The sequence below is a fragment of the Protopterus annectens genome, chromosome 3.part1, assembly GCF_019279795.1.
Source record: "Protopterus annectens isolate FY-2018-M chromosome 3.part1, PAN1.0, whole genome shotgun sequence".
Lineage (NCBI taxonomy): Eukaryota > Metazoa > Chordata > Ceratodontiformes > Protopteridae > Protopterus > Protopterus annectens.
Genome location: NC_056732.1, coordinates 1,175,739,928 through 1,175,754,698, shown reverse-complemented (window position 1 = coordinate 1,175,754,698; position 14,771 = coordinate 1,175,739,928).

Sequence of the window (14,771 nt, the reverse complement as noted above, 5' to 3'; positions counted from 1 at the left end):
TAAGTCCAGGAAGCAAGCAGGTGGAGGGGGGTGGGGTTGGTGTATTAGATGGGGTCACTGGAGAGGCCTCACCAAAATGTTCCAGAATGGACCCCACAGCAGCTTCGACCAGCTCAGCCCTGTTCAGAGGAACAAGTCATTTGTGAGCTTACATGACATTATTAGAATTAGCACTTGCCTTGAATTGTCTGAAAACAGTTATTGACCCTCTTGCCCTAATATGACTATTAGTAAACTGTCTTGTAGCCTTTCAAAAGATTATCTCCTTTTATAAAGTTGGCAGAATCTGCAAGACTTATCAGTTCCTATACTATTTTGACATTTTCACTGGACAGTTGTTCATTTCTTTTCTTCTCTACAGATCTACTTCATCAGGATGTGCCATTCAACCAGTGGTGGATCCAGCTTCCATATCTTGCCAGGGTACAATAGTGCCACAGTGGCTAGGTAGTGGGCATGTAAGAAACATGACACAAAAAAAAGTACCAATAAAGCATAGAATACATGATAAAAAATGCCCTCACAATGGGGGGGTCTAGCAATAAAACAGAAGTGAGGAAATGTAATGCTTAATAAGATGTATGACTCGGTAAAAAGAGAATAGAAAAACTGGTCCCACATTCAAGAACAGAATGCTGTAACTGTTTTGCACTTTGCTGCATTGTAAGGATATAAACTGAATGGTAGAATTTTAAGAAATACAGCACATTTTAGCAACATTCATGACAAAACAGACACACACACATATACACATCTTCCAGTTGCAGACACTAGTGAATACTAATAACAATTAACGTGTGTTAAAAGTGTTTTTTAAGCTGAAACAAGGAAGCAGCTCCTGGATTATACAAATAGTTTTAGAAACAGTGGAATAATGTGGAGAATGGCTTGTTAGTAGTTGTAGGACTACAGACTGGCAACCTTAGGCAAATCCTGCAGTTTGGCTACTTTGTTTTGCGAGTATACAAGCACTATAAGAAAATGGAAACCTTCACTTTTGCTAAAAAATGCTTTCAGCAATGTTACTTTGCAAAGCAAGAAGGCTGAGAATCTATTGTTGATCTATTGACAGGTTCCCCATTTTATGTATGTTTAAAAAGCTGAGAATCAGTGACAATCATACATGACTCCAGTTTTGTTAATACAGTTTCCAGTGCCTAAAGAAATCCCACCATGGAGAAAGACAAAGCTATATCAAACTAATGCAGCAAACTGGAACTCCTAGTAGCTGGTTACTGCTCTTTTGTAATAACACCTACAAAATAATTAGTTTTAAATGGTTTGGAGCAGCACACAAAGGGACTGTGTGATCATAATAACCTTCTTGAGGGTTTTGTTATTTTTTGGGAGATTTTTAATGATGCAGTTATGATGTTTTGAATGTTGCTGTAACTGTCTTGAATGTGAACAAGCCTCAACAGAATATTTTTATAAGTAGTTAGAGGTTGGATGATTGAGATCACACATCATGATCTTAGTTGTTTAAACTATGAGTGTTTATTAAAATTTTCTCCAGAGACTTGTTCACATTTAGACATTTTAAAGTGGTTTGACATTACCAAGGTATCTCCATATCATTCATTTGACCAGGATGCAAAACAGTTAAAGAAACTATAGCCATAATTCACCTCACATCTTTAAAATATAGAACACCACACAACCTCTCATAATATGGAAAAAAAGGCAAAGTGTGGGTCATAGAATTCTTACCACTAACAGCTATGAAAGAAGCTCACAGCATGGTTAAATATGTAGTTTATACTCCTAAAAATGTATTTGATGAGTTAATATGATTCAATATTATTTGTCATGAATATAATTAAAAAAAATCTTAATGAATATGTACCATGATGTGTGGCAGTCCTTTTCAGTATCAAACAGCACAGAACATATTACAATGCAATCTACATTGATCAAAAAACTATCAAAATAACTTTCAGTGAACCTCAAAGGCCCCCTACACCCCTGTATGAGGGAACACTCTCCATATTCCCTCTGACTTCCATATAATCACTCCAAGGTTGCACATCAGTGGAGAAAAAAAACTCCACTGTTGTTGAAAGTTGTTTTGACCAAATTACTTTGACTGATTGGCATTTATGAAATGAATATTTGTTGATCTACTGATAGGTTTCCACAAAGTGTGGCAATGATACACATAATATGTGGATCACTAGTGATATCTGCATTGCTTACTGTACTTATTTCCTTGTTTCACTTGAAAGAAAGTTGCTGTTTGCCGTTTTTGCATTTAGTTACTTGTAACACATTGCACTCAAGTTACCTGGCACTTGCTCACTAAAGCAATTATATGTCAGCACTAAAAATTAAAAGCACTACACCCTCACTCCCCACTGGCCCTTGTTTTCAATTATTAAGGAATTCCCAGTATTATTCTAGCATGTCCAAAGGTCAGTTGTCAATCTCCTCTCCGGTCCAGCTGGTGAATCTGGGAATCTTGAGGCAATGTTATAACTGCCTCATACACAGACAACCCTCTCCTCCTCCCACATAACACAAATACTTGCGAGAGATGCAGCTATTTAGCCAAACTGGAGGCTGAGCTCTCTCAACTCAGGACTGGAAAGACCAGACAGGAGGAGAAGGCAACTACACACACCACAAAACCAGCCTCACATAATGCTACCACACCACTGAATCAAACACATAAACACACAAAGACATACTCGAGGCTCTGAGTAAAATTTACCTAAACATCAGAGGCCTCCAAAGCAGACACCCAAACAACTGCTACCTCAAGACACCCCACAAGCAACACATAAACCACAAAATCAGTGTGCAAAGCAGTCACAGCCCTTAAGGCCAAATACAACACCAAACATACTTGTCATAGGTGACTCCATAGTCAGGCACACTGACGCCCCACTCACCAGGCGGAACAAGGGGAGGGTCACAGTAAGCTGCCCATCGGGTGCTAGAATCCGCCACATAACACAAGCACTGGTAACTCCACGGCAAGTACAAATATGACACAGTCATTGTCCATGCTGGTGTGGACGACCTGGGACGCACCTCCCTGGACTACATGAAAAGAGACATAGAGGAGCTCTCTGATTATGTAGCGCAGGCAGGTATGACCCTGACCCTGAGCAGTATCCTTCCTTCACCAAGAATGATGCCACAATATAGAGACAAGATGATCAGCTTTAACAATTGGCTTAATGTCTGGTGTCATTCAAAGGGGATCCAGTGTCTGTCTGCCTGGGATGACATGCTTGACAAGCCATGCTGCTTCGCAAGGGACGGCTTGCACCTGTCACCCCTGGGATTCCGGATATTGGCTAAGGCTCTTGCCACCCCATAGTGCCTTTTTAGGCAAGGCTCAAATTCTAAACCTACCACCCTAGAAAACAAAAATGGGAAGAAACTGAGGGTAATGTTGCTCAATGCCAGAAGTCTAAATCTCAAAATGCACACACTCGAGGCCCTTCTCAGTATGGAGAACATCAATGTCTGTGCTGTAACTGAAACCTGGTTCAAGGCTCCTGAGAGCACCCCGGCACTATTAGGTTTTACCTCATATCATGCATTCCGCCCCAAAACCCGGCCACACCACAAAAGGAGGGGTGTATCCATATTCATAAAGGATACCCACACCTCCAGGTTGGTGGCAACGCACGAAGCTTCAGAAACCATCCAGGTGCAACTAACCATAGGCAAAACTGCTCTACAAATTGTAGCATGCTACAGACCACCCTCTCAAACTCAGGAACCCCACACAGCCTTCCTGAAGACACTGGAGGGTATAAATGTATCTCCAAACACCATCATATTGGGTGACTTCAACTACCCGAATATAGACTGGGAACATTACTCAAGCCCTAACTTTCTAGCCCAATGATTCCTGGAGTTCATAAATTCAAATGCCATGGAACAGCTAGTCACTGTTCCCACGAGAGGAGAAAATATACTAGATCTCATTATCACAAACATGGGGACAAAATGCTCCACACCAGAAGTATATCCCTCATTGGTGAGATCTGATCATAAACTAATCTCACTGGAAATCCACATCCCGCCCCCACCCCAAACAAAAAAGACCACAGTGAAGAACTTCTCTAAAGCAAACTTCACACTACTCAAGACTGAAGCGGTATCCTTCAAGGCCCCTGTGCCAGTGGAAACCACAACCCAAGCTGCGGAAGCCCTTACAAATGCCTTCTATGAACACCTCCAGGACTGCATGAATCAGACAATCCCAAATAAAACCAAGACTCTTTCCACAAAGGGCAAACGTCCAGTCTGGTGGACCCCAGCCATTAACAAATTTTACAATAAGAGGAGAAAGCTAGTACATGATAGAACAAAATCCATAAAAGGGAAGTCACCCCTGATCATTATTAATAAAAAAATACGAGCACTCATAAAATCAACTAAGGCCAATTTTGAGAGAAAAATTGCCATGGATTCAAAGGACAATCATAAGGCCTTTTTCAGCTATGTTAGGAACCTGGGTGGAAACTTCCAGATATACTCAGAATTAGTCCAAAATGATACAAAAATCACTGAACCCACAGACATTGCCAATATACTGGCAGACAGGTTCAGTGCAAATTTCACCCCCCTCTCCCCCCTTAAAGGAGAGATAACTATCCCAGTGGAGTGTAGCCTCCCAGACATCTCAAATGCGCAGGTGAAAGCTGCTCTCTCTAAAGCTAAAAACACAGCATCAATGGGACCGGATGGTGTCCCCGGCTGTGTGCTACATGAGCTAAATGAGGAATTAAACCCGCACATAAGGCAGCTGTTTAATCTCAGCCTTACCACAGGATATGTGCCCAAGGAGTGGCGTACGGCAACTGTGGTCCCACTCCACAAAGGCGGTGCCTCTACGGACCCTGGTAATTACCGCCCCATAAGCTTAACAAGTCTAGTCTGCAAAGCTATGGAGAGGATCATAATGGAGCTCATAAACAAAGATATAGGACTTGCAGACATTGGACACGACCCAGTTTGGCTTCGTCAAGGGCAGATCATGCCTTTGAACTTGGTCGACCTCTTCAAATAGTCACCAAGGCCATTGATGAGGGAAAGGCAGTCCATACAGCCTACCTTGACCTTGCAAAGGCTTTTGACACAATACCCCACTCGGGTATTGTAGAAAAACTTACCAGCTTAAATGTAAACCCATATGTCACAAGATGGGTTGCAAACTGGCTTAAGGACAGAACCCACAGGGTTAGAGTTGCTGGCGCCATGTCAGACTCCAAGCCGGTCACAAGTGGTGTCCCACAGGGCTCGGTCCTTGGCCCCTATTGTTCGGCATCTACTTCTCAGAAGTACAGGCCAACATGGGAGGACTTTGTTGACAAAGTTTGCAGACGACTGCAAACTGGGCGCCATAGTGGAAAGTGCATCGGACACGGATATCCTTCAGAAGGGACTCACGGAAACAGATAGCTGGTGCCAGAGCCATGGCCTGAAGTTAAACACTAAAAAATGTATAGTCATACCCTTCGGGAAAAACAAGGTAACCCCAAGCTACCATATAGGTGGCAATCCACTAAGCACAGAAGAGGTTATCAGGGACCTGGGGACCCAGGTTGACAGTGGCCTTTCTTTTGACACTCACATTGCTAAAGTGGTTAGAAAGACCTTCTACATTGCCCACCTGATCATGAAGGGATTCACATCCAGATCTAGTGAAGTCATTGTTCCCCTGTACTCTTCATTTATCAGACCAATGATCGAGTACAATGCCCCATTCGGGATGTATCTCACCCGACATCTGCAGCAATTGGAGAGATCCCAAAAGTTCCTCACCAAAAGGATAAAGGGACTCCAAAATCTGTCATATGCTGCCAGATTGAAGAAACTCCAGCTCTATTCAGTCACATACCATTTGCTCAGAGGTGACATGTGCCTGACATACAAGGCCATGTCCAACCCGGAAATAATGGACATGCTCCACCTCAAAAAATCCAAATCCACCAAAACCACTAGAGCAAGTGACTTAAACCTTAGCACCGATATAAATAGGACGTGCTGGAGGGATAGATTTATCACTCAGAGACTACCTATGCTGTGGAATAAAATCCCGGTCCATGTGAGGCAGAGCACCTCGCTGGCTCTGTTCAAGAGAAATCTTGACCTGTGGATGGGAGATCATAGGTTTACCCCGGGAATCATCTCTGTGTCACTGCTGGACAGAGGCACAACAAACTAATGGGCACAGTATTTTTTCATATAAGGGGTGGCGTAAGCCACAAAACTTTGGGCTAGGCTTATAAATGCTTAGGGCAGATAGCCTAGTATAAACCTATGAACCTATGAACCTATGAACCTATGAACTTATCACTAGCAACTCAGCAAGAAGCTCATGGCATAATTAAAATGTATACTTTTTAATATCAACGACTGATATCAGAATATAGGCAAAGAGAAATAAATAGGGTGATACTAAGCAAAAGACCAGCACTGGTAGAATTTTTAGTAGAATTTAGGACACAAGCTGCTGTTAAGAAAGGAATAATTAGTAAAGCATACAGAATATTGCATGATAACTATAAGAGTCAATTTTCAATCAGAGGAGGTTAAAGAGGATTGGAAAGAAAGGCTGGATAAGCAATTCACAAAGAAACAGTGAGGGGATATGTATATGTCTCCCAAATATGCTAAGAAGTCCAGAAGATTTGGGATCTTTGCTTGGAAATGTTTGCAAAGGTATTTTATGCCTCAAGTCGACTCCAAAGAATTTTTCCTTATGTAGACAGCAAATATTGAAGGTGTGATGGGGAAGAAAGAGATGATTGGGAACATATTCTCTGGGAGTGAGATGAGGTGGCAGATTAAAGATCCCCTGCAGACTACTCTGTCAGAGATACTGGGTAAGCAAATTGGTGTAACTAAGGAAATTATTTTATTTTATTGAGCTATGCTACAGAATCGGAAGTGCTTAGACATAGACCTTGCTGAGTCTAATTATGGTGGCTGCCAACATAACAATTACTAGAAAATGGAAATCAAAGTGTAAACCAACTGTACAAGAAGTCCTGAATATAGTAACAGAGATAAAACAAACTGAATTTAAATCTTTAAAAAAGAGTAGGAGCAAATTACACAAAAAAAAAATTATAATTGTGGGAACAATGCATGCATTGGAGGAGCGAGGTTTAAAATAAGGCAGGGTTTGAATGAGCTATGCAATGTTTGACTAACATTGGCTGGATACATTATCAGGGATGTATAATGTTTGCAACTAAAATTATGTCAATATGGTTTGTGATGCATAATGTTTGCAACTGAAATTATGTCAATATAGTTAGTATGATTGCCTATGCCATACATGACAATTTAATTAAGATGTTTCTTGTTTAAAATAATGAACTAATATTATGTATTATTATTTACCATGGATATTAGTGAAAACAATTCTTAGTGGCTGTATGACAGACTTTTTCAGTGTGGAAGAGCATGGAATATGGAACTTCTAAATACTCAAAGACAAAAGTAAGGAATATTCCTCATAATGAGGTAAAATTTAGAGGCATGACTACATGTATTCAGAGACTATTGTTAGTCAACAATGAGTCTAAGTCACCATTTCAAAGGCTGAATAATGTAAGGGTAAGCAACAATTGCAGTCAGCATAGCAACTGCAGCTGGGAATAAGCTATCTTGCTTAACTTCTCAAATGTTGGTACCTGTTAAATAAATCTAGAATTAATCTGTGCCAAGAAAAAAAAAACTACCAGTAATAATCTTCTCAGCAGCCATCTTCTTCCTTATGATTCTCACATAACCCTTGTAAAGTAGTGTATAACTGGTGATATTTATAGTCTGGCCAAGCTCAGTGCAGCAAGGAAGTGCAGTCCACTTCAACTCTGAAGCTGATATTATTAAGACTATTGAGTAATGGAGCAGGATTTTAATTCCCCATGCTTTGTGCTGGTAAAGTGCTTCGGGAGTTTGCTAATGCATCTACTGTCTCACCTGTTCTTAATGCAACATTGTGTTAAAAAGAGCAAGACTTTTTTGTCATTTTATGATGTGCTCTTCCAGGGACTGGGACACTGACTGAAATACCTTTCACAACCTGGGTAAATGCGTTTGTGTTCCCTGGTATAGCAATACCCACACCTTCATATAACACTATTCATCCATTATGTCAGAGCTGCCCAATACCACTAAAAAAATATTTTTGTCCCCCCTGTTGCTTCATACTTTTTAGTATTCTACCCCAGTACCTCCATCCATCACCAGATATATCAGACTCTCATTTCTTCTTCTGGATTAACACTGTTTATTTCAGGCTGGAGACAGAATGGAACTTAAGGGCATCCCATGTGGTCTTGCCAGCAACTGTTTCTGTGAGAAGCAAGGATTATTTTTTTATGTTATGAACCACTGAATTATCTCTGCCCCCTCCCTTACATCAATCCAGAATTTTTCTGAGGGTTACTCTCCACTTAATGGATGACAGTTTCACTCAGAGAAGACCAAAGTGAGGGTCCTTCCCGCAGGAGAGGCAAGCCCATCCCTTACTGCCATAGACTCAGATGCCTGAGCCGCTAATCAAACCTGGATCACCTGGACTGTATTCACTTCTTTATTCCTCTATGCCATGGTGATGGCCTACCACTGAGAAAATATTTGACCATGTTCTGCTTCTTATACTTTGCCAATTGTTAACAAACAGCTGCTGTGAGTCGGTCTTGTATCTCTGTGGCTGCCATTTGTCCAGGCTTGGAATCCTCTGATAGCCCATGGGTATATCTCTTCTACTGCCCAGGTCTTTAGCAGTGTGGTAGCTTTTACGATCAGTATATCCTTATCTCCATTGTGATGATAAGAAAAGGGTATATTCAGATGCTCATCAGTAGTAGCAAGATGCACTCTACTGTCTGGTAGAGTCAAAATTATTTTTTTTTCACTTCTTTCCTGCTTTGGTGTATCTTCATTCTATCCATTTCACATTTAGACATATTAGTCTTCATATTAGCCTTTCTATCCTTTGGTTGATTGACATGTGTTTTCTCCAAAAAAAGGATTGCACTCCTGTAGAGTTGAATAATATGATTTGCCGGCCAAGGCCCATGGTGCAAAAGTTACTGCATACATTAATACAAGATTATGGCCCATCACTCAGAGCTCCTGCTTGATGTAAGAGTATTGTTTTCTTTGCTCATAGAGTTCTTTGGAGTAATCTTAAACCAGTCAACTAATGTCTACCCCAGGGTAAGCCTCCATGATTATCTGTGTTTTGAATATGCCATTCTCTTATTTAGAATAATGCAAGGGTATATCATTTCCTTGAGCTATGGCTTGTTGTTGAAGAACCTACTTGACGCACTCCCACAACTGTGGGGATTTGTTGTTTATGGGCGGTACATGATTTCTATAAAGAGTTTGATAAAGAAATCCCACAATTCCTTGTCTGTGATCATCTCTGTGAAGGTGGATACATAGATGTTATATCTCCAACATATATTTTCTAAATTGTCTAGATTACAGCTGTTAGTGTTACATCCCTTACAGTGCACTCCATCTCATTGTCTGTTGTTGGTAGTCTTACTTAAGTGCTGAATTGACATAGAGTGCTAATGGACCTTTTTACCAGCTAGGGGTAACTGTGCATGCTGCTTCCTGGAATCTTATGGCAGGCCTCCATTTCAGTGACAACTGCTGACAGCCTCTTAAATAGAAGTACTATTTTTTCTTCATGATCTGTGACTTTGAACTGCTCACACAGGGGAAGCAAATGTTTAAGTTCCAAGCTACGTGCAATTAAACATGCTGCAGGTATCCTTTACATCATTTATAATGAAAATAAATACCTCAATGTGTGTGTTCTTTGAATTATGCACTCATCTCAAGTGGAGACAGGCCACATCCTACCAAAAATATATTTTAGATTTTCTGATCAAGCCATAACCACAATGTTCAGGCATGGTGCTCCACAAAGTGGGTATTGAAAGTACAATGCATTAGCAAATACTTACTCATCTGGAAAGAGCAAGTAAATTAATGTAGGGAGGCAGCGGTTGGTAGAAAAATATGCTTGCCAGGCAGTGAAGAAGACAGTGAAGTAATATTTGAGAGTCATCAATATGACTATGTTTAGGTTAATCTGAAAATGTAAACAAAATTACATAAATGTCATAATTGTCCTCTTTGCCTCTGAATAATAAATGTCTACTCTGCAGATAGACTCTTTACAACTACAGCAACCTTGGTTGTGGCCACTATTAGTTAAATTGGAATGGACCCTTCACCTTATTTCTCTTCTCCATCGACAACTATGACCTTGAGTTCCGCTATGATAGCAGGTTTCCAAATCTGTCAAGGAGGGGTTGTCAGTATGTATCGTTAGCAAGCAATACGGCTACTGATTCTTCCCAGTGACAGTGCATTGCAGAATTAGAAAATGAGGGTTTGCCATTTTGAGCAAGTATTGGTAACAAAGAAAAAGGATCCAGATTCTATACACTTTGTGGAATTCAGTGGAGAGTGATGAATTCTACCCAAAATTTTCAGCAAGCCAACTTATATGTAAATTTGCCCTGGTCTAATGAGCATAATTCAGCAAATTGCAGACACAAGTAACCTGCAATGCCAGCACAATTAAAATCAGGTAAAGTAAAATCCTGTCACAAGGAAATGTCATACATAAAGTGATATATGTGCAGTACTAATCCATGTGTGTGTAAAATATACACCTTAACGCAACATGCCAGCAATGTGTGAAAAAATAGCTGAAGTCAAATGTGCATCAACAACAGCCCCAAAAAAGACAAATATACACAATATGTTATGCATATCTTTGTAAAGCTCAGACAGACAGACATAAACACACCCATTATCATTTTTTGAATCCATTGTAATCTACAAAAAGTTCCCTCCCCAAAATTAATTTATTAAGATGAAGTGGCAATCATGGTCACATTGTCAGTGCTTACAATAGTTACCAATGAGTGAGTGACGTGTGAGGAAGACAAGTAACAAACACACCCGAGGAAATAGGGTGATAGCAAAATGGATGGTGGGGTGAGGGTGAAGAAATGGAGTACAGTACACAAGAAGGATGAAGGAAGAGGGAGATTCTGAGGGGAAGCGGTGATATTTCTTTTGGAGGGAACTGGCTCTATTTTTTGTTTTCGAGAATAGAAGGTATGGAAATGAGGCAGAAAGAAGAGGTGTGGAAAAGTTTGAGTGCAAACATATAACAAGTATCACAATAAAGGTCAGTAATGTATATATATTTATGTGTGTGTGTGTGTGTGTGTGTGTGTGTGTGTGTGTGTGTGTATGTAAAAGTGTGTGTGTGTGTGTGTGTGTGTGAGTGTGTGTGTGTGTGTGTGTGTGTGTGTGTGTGTGTGTGTATGTGTGTGTGTGTGTGTGTGTGTGTGTGAGTATAAGTTACATAGACAGCGCACACATTGACTGAACAACATGGATGAAGGAATGATGGTAAACAAGGAAGGGAAGTATACCAGCCATGGTGTACCACAGGAATATATTATGTACTATTGTACAAAGTAGGGCTGAGATGTTGCAGACTATGTGACAGTCAAACCAAAAGGAGTATGACTGATGGTAGGTGTGTGTCAGAGAACACTAACTGAGATAGCCATCATTGCAATATACAATGAACGTCAAACATCATCATCTACTAGACTGTTGGCAATGCAAATGTAAGTCATCCAACTGTAAGTCTGATGAAATCAAGTCAAGGAAATGTAGGAGCGTAAAAGTGGAAGGCAGATTAGAACCTCTAGCCCTGCATGCTATAGGCAAATAACTAAGCACAGTACAAAGCAGAAACAAAAGAGTAATAAGGTTGTGCAATAGTCCAGTAAGTATACACACCACTAGGACATGAGAAATGTGATCCAGATGTCAAAGAAGACATTCCAGTGATGAAAACAATATCCTACACAAATTAAACCCACTGAAGTGGAGGGCTGTGCCCTCCACACCCCCTACCTACATATGCCTAAATATGCCAACTCTGAGATCATACTACAGTGGAAAAAAGGGCAAAGGTCACAATGGTGGTCAAGTGGTTAGTTTCACAGAGGCAAAATTTGCTGTTCTGGGAGTTCGATGTTTTAAACCATCGCTGTTGTCTCGCTGTTATGTGAGTTGACGTTGTGTTCAGTCTACAATTTAAATGGGAACTATATACATACATAAATATATATATATATATATATATATATATATATATATATATATATATATATATTATAAATGCACAGAAATGCCTGTACATGCTTAGTAACATTTGAACTGCATCACACAGTATCACCATTTAGAAGAAAGCATATAAAAGATCAGTATAATATCCATTGATATCAGTGCATGTTTGGTAGTATCAGTGTACAGAATGTTTGCAATTTCTGGTAATAACATCACATACTGAGCTAATGTTACTAGAGAATGTTAGAGGTATCCTTAATTTTTAATCATCTCTCATGGCATTCAAACCTGTATCTATAGTACTATTCAGGTCTCCAGCCAATCTTTCATTATAGTACGGTTTGCAGTGGTCACCCCTGGCTTTCCATGCCTCATGTATATAATGATCAGTGATATGACCTTTATATCCTCTTTCACAGAAATCTGACTTCAAACTTAAAAGTGCATTATGGAGTTCTTTATCATCATTACATAGTCTGATCACTCTAAATATTTACCCTTTCACTACATTACGCTTAGTATAGTTGGGACGCATGCTTGCATTGTGAAGAAGGTTATTTTCCATGCCAACCTTCTTCAAATAATAGTCATTACCAAAAATAAAAAATATTGGGCAGGATTCACAAAGCCTCCATGTAAGAGTTACAAGGCTTACACGGAGGCTGCAGTTAAATGGTGTGAAATCAGAATGGCATGCATATGCATGAGGGCATGCTGAATCACACCTAAAGCTTACACGGTCTGTAGAAGACAGTAGGGGGCATGTCCGTAGGCCGAGCCCTGCAAACGGACACGCCCCCAGAAGAGTAAAAGTCCCAAAAGTAAACCCCCATGACAGAGCCCGTGTAAATGTGAATAAATACAACACAACACATGCCCCCACAGACTACGAACATAAAATGTACACATGAACATCTTATAAATTTTTTTTAAATGTTAAAGATGTTTGCCTGTGAGTGCGCTTGTTTGCGCGGGCGTGCCCGTAGCTTAGCCACAGTTAGCAGTCAGTGGAAAAGCATATAAGAACTAAATATGCAAAGTAAGCCAAGAAGTAATAGCGTAGCAGTAAAGACGATGGCTGAAGAGCATGCAGTCATGGTTCGAGCCCCACCAACCTCAATTTTTATTTTTAGTGAAATAAGCATGAAACAAGTCCCTGATATATATGTACACATATAAAATTATATTTTATGTAAAATGAAATGAAATGGGACATATATTTTGAAGAAATGTGAGATAACAAAATAATAAAAAATGTCAGATGTGCCTATAGCTGAGCTACAGTTTAACAAGTTGAGTGCATCTGCCTGTAGGGGAGCAGTGATTTAACAGGTGTAAAATGAGTGCCCGTAGGTGAGCAGTGGTTTAACAGGTGTAAAATGAGTGCCCGTAGGTGAGCAGTGGTTTAACAGGTGTAAAATGAGTGCCCGTAGGTGAGCAGTGGTTTAACACGCAGAAACTGTGTGCCCATGGCTGAGTTGAGCATAATATGCGTGCTGACAGCCAAATGACGTGTAAACCAGCGTAACCCATTTGCACGGAGCTGCGCACCGTGCCAAAAAGCTAACCGACGGGCAGCGTTGAGCAAGCTGTAACAAAACTGCCTTTACACAGACACACCTCCTAGCCTGTGTAGACAGTCATAAAATATAAAAAGCAGTGGCCAGGATCGAACCCAGGATACCATGCACCATAGTCAAGGCACTGAACCACTAAGCCATGACAGTTGCACTTAGAAATGCAGTAATAACATATATATAGGAATGAATAGAAAGAGGAGGATGACAAAGCAGGTTTTGTGAAGCTGATACAATTCCAAAATGGCCAATCACACATAAGTGCAGGAAAAATGGCATATATAAGCCCCATAGGCAGGAATACACAGCATAACCGATTGTAGAACCGACTTGCAGCCAGAATGTCAGGTGTAGGTGAGGGTAGTTGCTTTCGAGCACAGAGGTGGGGTGTTGAGGAGTCCAAATATATGGTTTGGCTCCTTGTCCACAATCATGAGGCCCAACTCATGCAGGGCCAGGTCCTGTGGGGAGCATATAGGGCTGAGGCATGGGACCGGTTGGCTCATGATCTCACCAGTGCCACAGGGATACCAAGGACTGGTGAGTAGGTCCGTCACCACCATGCGGACATGAAGAGACGGAAGCAGGACCAACTGAACCATTGGATCCAGGATGCCCGGTAAATGCCCAACACCCCACTACTGAGTAAGTTACATGTAATTATTTATGTAAGAAATTCACCTAGCTGATATTATGGAGATGTGTATTCCAATATTACTTTATTTATATTACAGCTGCAGGTGTCCGTTCTGCAAACCATAGAGCCTATGGCAATAGGCTGGCATGGTTGCGCCACCAGGCAGGTCAGTAATCCTCTCCCTGTAACTGTAAATAAATATATAAGTATGACAGTTAGCAAAAGAGTGCAGTGTAGTCACTATGTAATAAAATGTGCAAGTAACAGTGTAAGAGGGTTTGCAAGTATTGCTTGATTACAAAAGTGTGATGCAGTCTGTAATCCAAACAGAAAAATTAAACAAGTCTGAAATAAAGTCTGAAATAAAGATGTCCCACCTGTAATATAATAGTAAT